This window comes from Neofelis nebulosa, chromosome 5 (assembly GCF_028018385.1).
Source record: "Neofelis nebulosa isolate mNeoNeb1 chromosome 5, mNeoNeb1.pri, whole genome shotgun sequence".
Classification (NCBI taxonomy): domain Eukaryota; kingdom Metazoa; phylum Chordata; class Mammalia; order Carnivora; family Felidae; genus Neofelis; species Neofelis nebulosa.
Genome location: NC_080786.1, coordinates 3,555,064 through 3,569,101, shown reverse-complemented (window position 1 = coordinate 3,569,101; position 14,038 = coordinate 3,555,064). Strand labels below are relative to the sequence as shown.

General features: G+C 38.5%; 1 long non-coding RNA gene across 1 annotated transcript in view; it reads left to right on the top strand.

Annotated features, from left to right (window-relative positions):
• Window positions 1-784: 784 nt before the first annotated feature.
• LOC131511565 (uncharacterized) overlaps window positions 785-14,038 on the top strand; it is a 79,778-nt gene continuing 66,524 nt past the window's right edge. The window contains exon 1 of the long non-coding RNA XR_009261586.1: window positions 785-953. This is a non-coding gene — a long non-coding RNA (uncharacterized LOC131511565). The remainder of the gene's footprint in view (window positions 954-14,038) is intronic.

The following is a 14,038-nucleotide window of genomic DNA, read 5'->3' as shown; positions in this document are numbered from 1 at the left end:
TACCCAAAAGGAAGTGCACGGTCTAAGGACACTGAAGAAAACACACATGCATAAGCTCATGGCCACCAGAGGGTCCTGAGTCCTTGACTACGGCTCCCTTCAGACACTGCAGTGCACTGGCTGTGGGTCAAGTTTGAGGTATAGAGAATAGGCTTCTTCCTTGAGACCTGCCGGGCAGAAAGCCTTTGTAATTGCAGATGGCCCAGCCTGAAAGAGCTCACGTAGGTTTTACGGCCGGGAGCTGGACCCTTACTCCAAAGTATAACTTTTATATTCTGGAATTTTGCAAAGTTCACAACGTTATCATGTTTGTTACCATACTGAATCCACACAACAAGATGTAACTCCAACCAGTTTTCATATAAAGAAATCTTTGAGGTTAAATAACTTATGGCCACAGTGCTGGGGGACAGTCAAAATATGTCTAAAGTGAAATGATTTTGACAACCAAGTCAAAGCTTTTCTGAGAATCTTCCACGACACGCAGGTGCAATTTCTTCTCTGGTTCAAGACAGCATATAATGGTCAGGAAATAAATCTCATGAAGAAAAAGGCTTCAGATTCTGGTTCATGAAGTAAAATTTGGATCGAATATTTTTTGGCCTTTTCCTTTACTTTTAGAGTCTTTTGAGTTTTATTACGGTTGAGTCCCACCTGCTAAGAACGACTCTTTCACTTCCTGTATGGTGTCCCATACACCCAGGCCCCCAGCAAGATGTTCCAGGCCCCCAGCAAGATGACATCACACATGAGGCATTATTAGGAATTCTTCCTACGTGAATTAACAGGCTGATTCTTAGTACCTGTGCCTTTTTGGGGAGAATCATGACATTGGACTTGAACTATGGAGGGTAAACTGACCTATATGTCTACTATCCAAGCTCTCAGTTTCTCACTTTCAAATACTGGATTTCAAGACATATCAACCAGGCTTCAACGTACGGTGAGATTTGGTATGTGTCAGAAAGCTAGCTGGTCTGTTGCTGGAACTCATATTCCCAAGAGGAATCGGGATTGGGGATCGATGCTGTCAGCACATTAGTAGCAAGTGAGAGAACACTGAATTTCATTCCAAGTCGGAGGAAGTAATCCTCGTACCTCCTTATCCATTTTACTCGTAAAACCAGGCAACAAGACTAACATGAGTAAATGTAAGTCATGGCTAATTCCAGATGTCTCCATGTTCTTCATAAAGATTACCTTTGGAGGATAAAGTGGATTTCTATCATTAAATAAATGAATGAAACAAGTTTTGGCCAATTGGGAAGAAATGATTAAGATCAGTTTTAAAATTCATCCATTATAAAAAAATTATCACCAAAGAGTAATAAATATATCTATTCCTTTGATTAAATAATTTAATTTCCTAAAATCTTTATAATGAAATGACTAAAAGGAGCACAAAATTTATGAACATGGATTTTTAATTCCATATGATTTGTAATATCAAAGAAATGGAAACAACTTAAAGCTCCAGTAAAAGGAGAGTAATTAAACAGCTTATGCTATGTTTATAGAAAGGAATGTTAAAACCATTAAAGTGACCTATTCAAATAATTTCCAAGGCAGGAACAAATTGTATATGTGTAAAGTTACGTGATAAAACCATTTTTATTACATACGCATGTGTGTGCAATAGATTATGAGTAATGATGGTTTTCTTGCTTAAATTCCATATTTTCTACAAGGGCTCCTTGTCACTTTCATCATCAGAAAAAATATAAATACTGTAATTAAAATATCTAAGAATTGCTGCCTGGGTTGCACGTTACTTTTTCTTTGCACTTCATCTTCATTATTTCAGTGAGAGATTGCAATTACGAAAGAAATTTTTTTTTCCCGCAGAAAATCATTCCTCAAACATCTCTTATCTGAAGACTAACCAAAACCTATTATCCCTGTTTATTGATCTGGTCTTCTCTGTGTTTTCCTCCCTCCTCCCTTCTGTCTCTCTCTCTCTCTCTCCGCCATGCTGAAGTTTTTCACCCACACTGCTGAAATCACTGCATGTGATGTAAACCTCTTTTTCATACCAGAAAATCTGAGGAAAGTCTGGTAAAAGAGCATCAAGTCAACTTCTTGGTTAGAACCTTCCTGCAAATCAGGATGTCAGTAAGACAACCTCATTTTGTGCTTTAGCTATTTCTACCTGAATCGTTTATGACACATGTAGTTACTGCCCTATTAGTTTGTTTTCATTTTCTCTATAATTTTTCTCTTCCACCATTATGAGAAGGTAGTCAGAACCTTTTTATTTCCTTTCCTCAGTGTCCATCACAGAACAAAATGGAACCTGATTCAAAAGGATGGAATACTTAAAGAGATGTGGGAGTTCTAAGGGAGAGAATTTAGGGTGGTATCTTTTAGAAGCCTGGGGAGGAAGAGGGTGTTAGTTCTGGTAAAAAGTTGGGAAATCGTAGAGATCAATGGACCTGGGCACCCACTGGGAGATGTTAAGACCTGTTGGGGTTAACTGCCTGGTGGGTCTAGGACAATGAGGTCCAAGATGCTTAGATTTTCAGGTATCTCACAGAATCTTGTCCCTCAAGCCTGACAGGGAGACAGTATGGCCCTCTGACCTATATCACAGTGGTGGGACAGAAGGTACTTGAGTGCTGTAAACCCAGATAGATCAATCATGAGAGAGACCACTCTAATATTTACGCATGTCTCAAGGCTTTGCCCTTTTGTATATCCTACCCATCTGGAGGGAGGAGGGGCAGATTTGAACTGAAATCATTTTAAAGAAAATAGAGACACCTTAAATGTTCCATATGTAAGTTTCTTGTTGGAGGTTCATACCTTCACAGAGAGAGCATAATATTTGTTGTGGCTTCATTTTTTAAAAATTATTATTAGCAGTAAGCCGTTGTCACTGATTGCTCTGAGGAGGTCTATGGTAATGATAATTATAGGAGCCGATATATCCTTACATAGAGCTTTACAAAGCAAAGAAAAAAAAATACTCACTTTCACAGACCATTTGCTCCTCATAATAGCTTTGTCAGAAAATGAGGGATTGTTATCAACATTTTCTATCAGGAGAATGAGAACCAGAGCGGCTAATATGACTTGCAAATGGTAAGACTCTCCGGCAGATGCCAAAAAAGTGACAGCAACCCAAGGCTTTGGAACCCCATCTTGCCCAGCAGATCCAGGCCCGGGAACCATGGCTCCATCTTGTCTTTCTAACTCTGAGGATGAACAGACCTTATGGAAACCGAGAGCTACACTTTTTCTTTACTTGCTTTGTGTCTGCTTTTCTGTCTAACTCACTTTGAGGACCAAAGACTTGGGATGCGGTTCCAGAAGCTAAGTGCAAATAGGAGACACAGAAATAGTCCAACAGCAAAGTTTCAGAAGGCGAGTTGAAGAAACAGATGGGCCGAATGAAGTATCTATCTAAAGAGATTGTGCCAGGAGGCACTAGGAAGAGGAAAGTTAGAGCCAAAAAAAAAAAAAAAAAATCTCGAGGGGGCTAGGACATAAATGAGGACTTCAAGTCTGGGTGAACCAGCACATTCCATGACCAGACCCACAGCTTTCCAAAGATCCCATTTTTTCATCTGGAACACAGACTAATAATAACTCATCCTGTGATTGTTCTCCATAGTTAGCAAGAGAAAAAGGCTATAAACAACAAAACACCAAATTGTAAATTCTAAAACACTTGACAAATGAGAGTTAATTATTTCCTATCTGTTCATATACAAAATTCCAGAAAGACTGCAAACACTTTAGGTAGGGCAAGCATAACCTAAGGGAGAGAAAGCATCAAAATGCTAATCCCCAAATTGAAATTTTTAGAGCTGTGTATTTGCATATAGCCTAAAATCCCTTCGAAAATAGCTGGAATGTATTTAGTTACTTTTAAAAACCACATATTGAGTTGTTATTAATTTATTATAGATGAGGCAATGTTTTCCTTTCAAAAAGTTCTCTTCGCCACTGTGCCAAAGGCACCAGTAGAGAATTTAGAGTGTTTTATATTCCATAGAATATGCATAGCGGAATCAATAATAAATAGAATTTTCCACAGTATAGAGTGTGAGGCACTCACTCAGAGACGCTTACTCCTGCGGAGCTAAAAATACCTCAGTGACAAATTTCAGGAAAGAAAGGAAAAGAAGAGAATTCTGTGTTCATTACCCAAGGGTAGAACCCTGCCTGAGTGGTCCGCCGTGGCTCGATACTCCCTCTCAATAATGCTGAGCGTTAAAACCCCAACCTATTCCAGGGTACATCGCTATGACGCCCCTTCCCCAGTGCAGTGCGTGGTTCATTTTCATGAATGATTCCTCCACGCTGAGCACTCCCACTTACTTCTCGAACAGTCCCGGTAACCAAAGACACATAAGTTTATTAATAAGATGAAAGGCTTATTGTACGAACAAATCTATTGCGTTTTTGAAAATCTTGGTGAGTCACTGCATGTGGATCACATCTCTATAATCAGTGAGCTGAGGGTCTGCTCCCATAAGGCTTGTCGGAGCATGGGAAAAAAAGCTGAACCGATTACAGTCCCAATGGCATATTTTCATAGCATTTTGGCCTTTCCCCATGAATAACCAAAGAAAAAGGAAATTAAAAGGAGACCACAGGACATTCAATCATGAAGCTAAAGAGACCTAGCCGATGAAGCCATCAGGAAATTTTTTTTTTGGTCTGTCAACATGAGTTAGACAGCATTTAAGGATTCTAAGATATGGCGAATACAGAATTGCAGCTTCTTTATAATCATTTGCGTAACCTACGTGGCCCTGATGATTTACAATGAAGACTGTCAAAATAAACTAAATGCTGCAGATTTTTAAATTTTTTTTTATGTTTTTATTTATTTTTGAGACAGAGAGTGAGCAGGGGAGGGACAGAGAGAGAGGGAGACACAGAATCCGAAGCAGGCTCCAGGCTCTGAGCTGTCAGCACAGAGCCCCACACGGGGCTCGAACTCAGGGACCGTGAGATCATGACCTGAGCTGAAGTCGGACGCTTAACCCACTGAGCCACCCAGGTGCCCCTAAATGCTGCAGATTTTAATCTGACTGTGAAGTGTTAGCCTATGAGGGGTTGATAGCAGGTAATGGCAAAAATACCTTCAGGACAATAAAAATCCGAGTGCTTATCCACCATAAGCCTCCAATCCTGAATGAAAATCCGCTGGTCAAGCGTGGCCACTGGACCAGACAAAACCAACACAATGAAGAGCTTCCAGCTAGGTTTTAAATATCTGAGCTAAGAAAGGAGAGGAACAAATCCACGAGAGTGTTAACAAAAAGAATTAGAGGTTATATAATTAATACATCGGGGCGATGTCTGGAGATGTGACGGTAGGAAAAAATTAGCCTCTAAAACTTTGGGGTTCAAGTCTTTCCTCAGCAGCACACTTAAATGGGTGGCCTTGGAAAAGTCCTTTTATTTAGCTTTGATTTCCAACTATACCAGAGGAAGCTGAAAACCTGCACTATCTATTAAACCTGTAATTGACAACGTGACTTCAGAAAAGACACAGGGCATTTTACTGCACATAGATAATTCTCTTTAAATAATTTTTTAAATTTATTTTGAGAGAGAGAGAGAGAGAACAAGCAGGGGAGGGGCAAAGAGAGAGAGAGAATCCCAAGCAGGCTCCATACTGTCAGCGCAGAACTTGACATGGGGCTCAATCTCACAAACCTTGAGATCATGACCTGAGCCGAAATCAAGAGTCAGCCACTTTACCGACAGAGCCATCCAGGTGTCCCACAAATAAATAGTTCTATACTCTGTGTGTGTGTGTGTGTGTGTGTGTGTGTGCACAAAGTATTAAATGCTGATCTCATGCTTAGGTCATTTTGTGTGTAGTATGACCCAATTTTGTAATTTCCAAGTATATTCCTATATCCGAATTGATTTAATTCTATTCATGCCTTGTGAAATTTCCAAGAATTAAATAAGAGGTTTTATATATGCACTGAGCTATCACTCTGGGAAAGAAAGACCTTCAAACCAAGTTAACTTCTTGCCTTAGGTCCAATCAGTTTAAAATTACATGTGCAGGTTGCCCTGTTGAAAAATGAGACCACAACTCTTCTACTTGGTAACACATGCTGAATTTAAAAAAAAAAAAAAAAAGGAAAAAATCCTAAATATTGGTGGATGAAGAGTGTATACTGGCAAATAGGACTAAAAAAAAAGCACCCGAAATAATTTTCTTTTTTTTTTTAATTTTTTTTAACGTTTATTTATTTTTGAGACAGAGAGCGACAGAGCATGAACAGGGGAGGGACAGAGAGAGAGGGAGACAGAGAATCCGAAACAGGCTCCAGGCTCTGAGCTGTCAGCACAGAGCCCCACGAGGGGCTCAAACTCACGGACCGCGAGATCGTGACCCGTGACCTGAGCCGAAGTCGGCCGCTTAACCGATTGAGCCACCCAGGCGCCCCTGAAATAATTTTCTAATTAGCCTTAGAAGTCTCTGCTGTCATGAATATAAAACTAGATAGTACTCGTCTTCATCAACGTGTGACTTTTATGTTATCTTGTAGAAAACCATTTGCCTTTCTAGGCTGTTCTGTCTGAACCTGAATCCAGATGGTTCATTTATTCATCAAAAATTCATTTACTGGGGCGCCTGGGTGGCTCAGTCGGTTAAGCGTCCGACTTCGGCTCAGGTCACGATCTCGCGGTCTGCGAGTTCGAGCCCCGCGTCGGGCTCTGGGCTGATGGCTCAGAGCCTGGAGCCTGCTTCCGATTCTGTGTTTCCCTCTGTCTCTGCCCCTTCCCCGTTCATGCTGTGTCTCTCTCTGTCTCAAGAATAAATAAACGTTAAAAAAAATTAAAAAAAAAATCTTTTACTTATTTTCCAAAGGTAATTTCTGTTATTCCTTTATACACATGTTTTTCTATTATTTTTCTCGTTTACCTGCTAATGCCCAACATTTAATATCATCCTTATTTTTCTGGTTCTCTAATGTACCATATACTACCCATATAATAATAATAATGCTTGTTCTCTGCACAAAGTAGATCCAGAATTAACCCTTGTCATCTCTCCATCTTGGAGATGATCATCATCTCTCACTTGGAGTTTGCAGCAGCCCCATCTGAAAGATTGTCCTTCTTGTCCCTTTACAGTATGTTCTCAACTCACAGTCAGAACGATCATTTCAAATTGAAGTCCTGTCACTCCTGTGCTCTAAACCTTCCAGTAGGTTCCCATTTAAGCCACCCTTACTCTTGCCCTCGATCATTCTGCTGTAGCCACACCAGACTACCCAAGTGCTCTTTGCCAGCTACTTCTGTATCTCTATCCTTCATTTTCTTCGGGTCTTTGCTCAAAGTCACCTCCCCGATGGTATGTAAACTGATCAACAGATTTCAAATGACACCCTCCATTATTCTCCTCATTTTCTTCCTTATTTTTTTATTTTTCTCCTTAACACTTACCACTGCATGATCTGTTGTGTGTCTTACTTATTTGCTAATTGTCATTCACCTCCTTCCCTTTTAGGGAAGTGAGGAAAAGGGTGTTTGTCTAATTGTTTTCATTGGTGTACCTCCTTCCCCCGGTAGCTAGAAAACACCAGGCACCCAGGGCCAAGGATTCAAGGAACAAGCATTGAAAGAATGAATTTGTTTCAGACAACAGAAGGGAAAAATAAAGAGTCTAATTTTTTTAGATCTAGGAACACAGGGACTGTTGTATGTGAAACAAAGATTCGATGGGGAGACTTGAGTAATTTACTTTTGGGGAGAAGTTTAGAGAAGTAGAAAGCACATTCATTTCTAATTATTTAGCTTTTAAATCTTATTGCACATCTGGCAGTAGATATGGATTTAGCAGGGGTCACATAGTGACATGCGCAGTGCTATTTCATAGTTGTTTGCTTTCAATATGACCCACCTTCATAGGGCAAGTAATGGGATTTGGCAGGCAGATGCGGAACCCTCAGACGGCATCATGATCGTGTTGACGGTGAATGTGGGGTTTCTTACCCATACAACGGGAATGATCTCAGATTGCTTCTCAGTAAAATGAAGATCACATAACCAACATTGCCACCTCGCATCAGTAGTGCAAATGTGAATTTATATACCATTTCAACAGATGCCACATCTCAGAGAAAGAAAATGACCGTAGGTTTGTCTTCTGGTTTAGAACAGCAGGTGTTGGTCATGGCACCTCACAGTGTCACCGGAAGGATCGGGGAGGTTGATACGTATAAAGGGTCTAGAGCAGACAATACATAACGTAGACTCTAGCAACTTCGGATGCTAACTTTGAGACATGTTAGAGTTTTAAAGGCTGATTTCTGTCTATAACGGAGAAAATGGAAGCAAAACATTAGAGCCCCCATCTCAAACACTTTGAATCCCACAGCACAAGACCATCCTCTCCTCCTCATCGGGGGGGGGGGGGGAATTATTCTTAAGTGTAATTGTAATGATGTTGTAATCAAAGCAACTGAGGAGAGTTTAAAATGGAAAGGGATGGGTCCAGAAGATGCTGCTCCATGAATATAGGATTCAGTAGAGAAAACAACAACAACAACAACAACAACAACAACAACAACAAACCAACACATGCCCGGTAACTGTGTCTGGGAAGGACATTATTAACTCTGACCAAGAAAACCCATACTCACATTGTGTATTCTAGAAACATAATTGGCATAGCTGGCAAAATGGGATGAAAAAGAACGATCCTGCTGGAGGCTTATTTTTACTTTCGCTGTAAAATCATACGGCATCACAGAATCTCTGCGCCATCTCATTATATAAGCAACTTGAACTATTTGATGCGAAGGACACACAGAGCAAGCAAGGGCCGCAGAACACAGCCTCCTCGTATTTTATCGAAAGGTGATCTGTAAATTGTCGAATCAGTAAGTATGAGCCTGAAATACACCTTCTCAAAAGCCCAGGTACTAGACAAGTCTGATTAAATGTGCCACTTCACAGATTTTGAAAGAAGTGGCTGGGTATTTTCCTTTTAATCTTGAGTGCTAGGCAATTTGGCAATTCCGTTTTAAAGTCCTCGGTTTAAAAGTCCAGTGAGCATTTTATTTCAGGTTTGGAAATACTCTTCTTTCTGTTGCAAGTCCTGCGGTTTTCATAGATCTCACAGAAAACACAGCAAGAGTCCTGAGGTTGAAGGCATAAGAGCACAGCAACGTAGCTGAATTCACGGCCGTGTTTAAGAAAAATCAGGCCAGAATATCCATGAGATTGTTTTGAACCAGTAGGAAAGAATCTAACACTCTTACGGGGAGATTCATTGCAATTAGAGAGTCAATCACCACTTCCTGAAAGATTAGGGAGGAAAGATTCTGCTCAAAAAGGGACGGTGACTCTGCTTTTCCGAACAGAAATCTGATTTTGCCATTCTTCTGCTTAAAATCCTTCAGTGAGCTCCATTGATCACAGAGTAGTTTCCCTCCTTGGCCTGGACCCTTGTCTTCACACACTCGCGTCTGGTTTTTCCAGGGCCTCTTGGCCCAGATGTCAGAGACACTCTTCACTTACCACCCGGAGTACTTGTTACTACCCTATTGTGGCACATCCTTCCCACGTAACTTTGAAACGCTCACTTCCTCTGCCCGAAAGACATTGGGGTCCACTCTCTTGACCGGCAAACTGTATCACCATATGTGTTTTTGCCTGATTACATCCTTGCACATCCTCATATACAAAGTTCAGTCGCTGCTCTTTCTAGAATGTCTTCTCAAAGCTACATCTCCTAACCTCTGTAGGTTCTGTGGGATCTGTCAGGACCCTGCACCTCCTTATCTAACTGGATGCCCAAAGGAGCAGTAAATGTTCATTTACCTGCCACCCTTGGGAGTACCTCTCCTTTACGAAAAGTACTTTGTTTCTAGTCTTATTTGCAGTTTCAGTCTATAAATGCTTGATGCATGGTAAGTGCTCGAAATTGTTTGTTCCCCACCTGAGAAGAGAATACTTTTTGAATCACAAAAAGAAAAGTTTATATATGAAAACCATATTGCTTTTTGTAAAAAAATGTTTCTCCTTGCTAGAGACAGAGAGGTATTTTAATTATGGCCCTCCTCTCAATGATTTTCATAATCAAGCATTTGGGTATAATTTTGGGAAAGTACCAATGAGTCCACTGGACTCACTTAATTGTAATATAATAGTTTATCCTACTGAAGGCACCTTACTTTTCGCTGATGTGATAATGATGGTCTATTATGAGTCCATTAGGGTATTCCTTATGGAGCCAACACAGAAAACAAATGCTGTAATTTGCAGATTAATGTTTGGTTATGAAACAAAAGACTTATTCTTTCTTCCAAATGATCCTATCTTGTTTGGTATCTGTCATGGAGAATGGGACAATAGGGGAAGGACAAATATTACATGAAAGCCTAAAAGTGCCATCATAAGCAACACGGAATGCAGTCAGAAGCTCGACTGGGAGCCATTTCAAGTCTAGCTGATATTGGCTCCCTCTACTTCTTTGTGCCATGCCCTCTTCTAGATGAAATTTCTAGAGCTTCCCAGGACCTCATACCCGATACGGATGCTCACAGAAACAGCACAGAAAACTCATTTTTCCATTGAGTGCTAAAATTTGGCAGGAGGAAATTATTACCTGAAGGATCCAGTCTTCGGAGAATTAACCCCCAAGTTTGTTTTTTAAGGTGAAACTAAAACCAAAGTTAGTTTGAACTTTGAGTCCTGCAGTATGTGCAGATGGCCTGAGGAAGATCTTTGATGCACACAATAATCTTACAAAAAAAACCCAACAACACCCAAAAAGTCATTATTTGAACTAGAATAGCAGAGTATGGTCTGTCAGAGGCGGCCGTAGGAGGAAGGCTCAGTTCCTCAGATCACTAGAAATTCACTCAGATATATTCACCTTCGTGTCCACACTGTCAAACAAACAGCACATAGACTGTTTTCCTTAAGTGGTTTCAGCTACGAAGAATATCTTCCACCTATCTGAATTCGATTTTATTTTCTTCGTGGCCAAACTGAATTCTTCCCTGCCCTGTGGAAGTTTCCCTGACAAGCCCAGACCTTCAAAATATTTCTGTACTTAGAGATTATATCACGTAACTTGACATCTAATTACATTTATCATATTGTCATCTGAGGCCCCTTGAAAGCAAGACCTAAATCTCAGTTTATTGCCAACTCTCCCATAATATTTCAAACATTATAAATAACATAGTTTTTAATAATATATATATGTATATATATATATGTGTATATATGTATATATTGCATATATCTTAATAATATATATATGTATATATATGTGTATATATGTATATATGTATATCTTAATAATATATATATGTATATGTATGTGTATACATATGTATATATATATACATGATGACTGTTTTCTGAGTATTTGGAATTCAGTTAGTGGGTAGGAATCTACACTGCCACGTCTATACCACAACTACACTGCCAATTTATACCCCTGGGGATATTTTCATTAGCTTTCAAAAGTTAATTGAAACAGATTATATAATTAACTAAATATTAAAGCAGAGTAAAGTTGTGAAATAGACATCAGCAACCACACGGAAGAATTTGGTTACTGAACTTGACGTTGAATACAGATCCTGAGTATCTGACAAATAAAGAATACCGATTTAGCTTTAAGGAATCTCAAGCTTATCTGGAGAATAAAAATGTTTCATCATGCTAAGTGCTGTAAAATATGACATGTGGGTACTTCCACAGTTTTTAATAAAATGTAAAATGCTTTCAGTTGCATTTTCAGATGGTGCATATTTATTCTCCAAAAGGCTGTGCCTTATTGTCAACTGTTATTATTGATATCTAAAAGAATTCATGTCAACTGGATATTACTTATACCAAAATGGTGACTGAATGCCAATCCTCAGGAAGCCAGGAGAATATGGTTAATGCCTGCTGGTTTCTAATAACCTATTTTAATACAAGGCTTAAACATAAAGGACCAACAGGGATAGATAATACATCTACCTTGGATTTGTTTTTCCTTCAATTACCTTCAGTGAGCCTTCAAAAAGAACAAAATTACAGTCAACTCACGAATTAATTCTCTAAGGAACGTTTGAATGCTTTGTCCTATTGATTAATAGGGAATCATAAAATTCTCCATAACAATAGTTTAGAAGGAGTTCTTTGAGAAAGGTTAAGAGTATGACTTGGATGTTTGCTCAAATAAAAAGGAAGAACGCATTCTAAATATACATTTAAAAATAAAAAAAAGAGAGAGCGGTAAATGGAATGCAAAATATTAAAGTAGAATGTACCATGAGAACATACAAAGTATTTCAAGAATGCTTAGAAAGACAGACATTAAGAAATCGATCAATGTAATTCTTCTAATAAATAACAAAGAAAATAAAGTCATTCCAACAAATGTAAAAAAAGAAGATTTTTTGCATAATTGAATATACACACACATACTTGTGTACATAAATGTGTATATTATAATAGGAATCAAATATTTCTTTTATATGTTTTAAAATATTTACCACTTTCATATATAATCATTAAAATGTAGAAAAGTCCCCACTAAATTCAGAAATAAAGACAAGATTTCCCACTCTCACTGAAGAAAAGTAAATTAGAAGTGTAAATGTTACAACAAAAGGGAAAATAAGAAAACCCACAAAAAATGTTGTGAATGTTTAAGATAGTCAACTGAAAAACAAAGGAAATATATATAAAGATATGTGATGTGGTTATATTAAAATCTTACATTTTGCCATCAAATATACAAAATGATAAAATACAAATATTTTAAATAAAATGTAAACATTTTAAATTAAACTAACTTTAAAAAATTAAGTTAAACTAGTGAAATTAAAATATTGTAAAATAAAGGATTTTAGAAAGCATACCTAAATGTGTTATAAGTTAAAAAAAAAACACATTAATATCTTCTCTACATATATGGAACAAAGAGGAAAATTCATCATATTAACTTTCATACCATGGATATATCGTCTGGTACCTTATAATATTCAAAGTAAAAATGTGAAGAAAGTTATAAGATTCATATATTTTAATAAAAAAGAAGCCAAAGATTAACTTATTATATCAGATATTAAGCTCAAGAGATGAGAAATGCATTGTCCCAGAATGTTGCTGGTAAAATATATCAAGTGAGCAGAATACTAATACCCCCAAAAAAGCTCAGATGGCTTTAACATTTTTAATAAATTGAAGGTGACATTTCAATTCATTGGTAAAAGATGCTGTGTTTATTAAATGAGATTGGGAAATCTGGTTTACCATTTTGAAAAAGAAAAGTTAATTTTCAAGCCATTATTCACACCAAATTAAACCCTGCAATGGTTTTTGGCTTAAATGGGGGAAAATTAAGCACAATTACTTAAAGAATAATTTTAATTTGGCACTAGCTTTAAGCCAGATAATGGGCTGAGGTTACAATCAACATTTTCCATGAAAGATCTGATATTTCTCCTTCTTGATGTTGAGTGATAATTATCAAAAAGGAAATCTATTATACTAAATGATGAAATGGATTTACTTTGGTAGACCTCTAAGCCACATAGCCAGTAAGTTTAGGGGAGCACATAACAGATCCCCAAAGTATTATGGGGATTCCGAGACTGTGTAACGTCTATTTTCATTACAGTAAGTACAAGTGTGAAATGAGCCAAGTACAGCCAGATTATGATATTACAGAGGGAAAGGAAATAGAACATAAAAAAATAATAACCTGAAATAGAGCAAAACAGGAGCCAACTCGGTCTTCCTTAGTGGGGGCATCTGGAGAGGAATTTGTGGGGAATGGGGGTAGCTCACAAGGAGAAGACCACCAGGGAATGAACTTGGTTGGGGCCTAGGAGAGAAAACAAATGTAGGTGCGGAAACTTCTTGGGTCCTGCAGAGCCATTTTTCCATGCCCTGCATTTGGTCATAGGCAATGTGGATTACCACCTCTGGGGGTGATGCCGCCTTATTACCGTGGGCGGGGCTGTGGCTGCTGCATGGAAATCCCAGCTGTGGGACTCACCATCATACGTTCTGGTCCAGCGTTAGAACTGGAAAGAGAAGA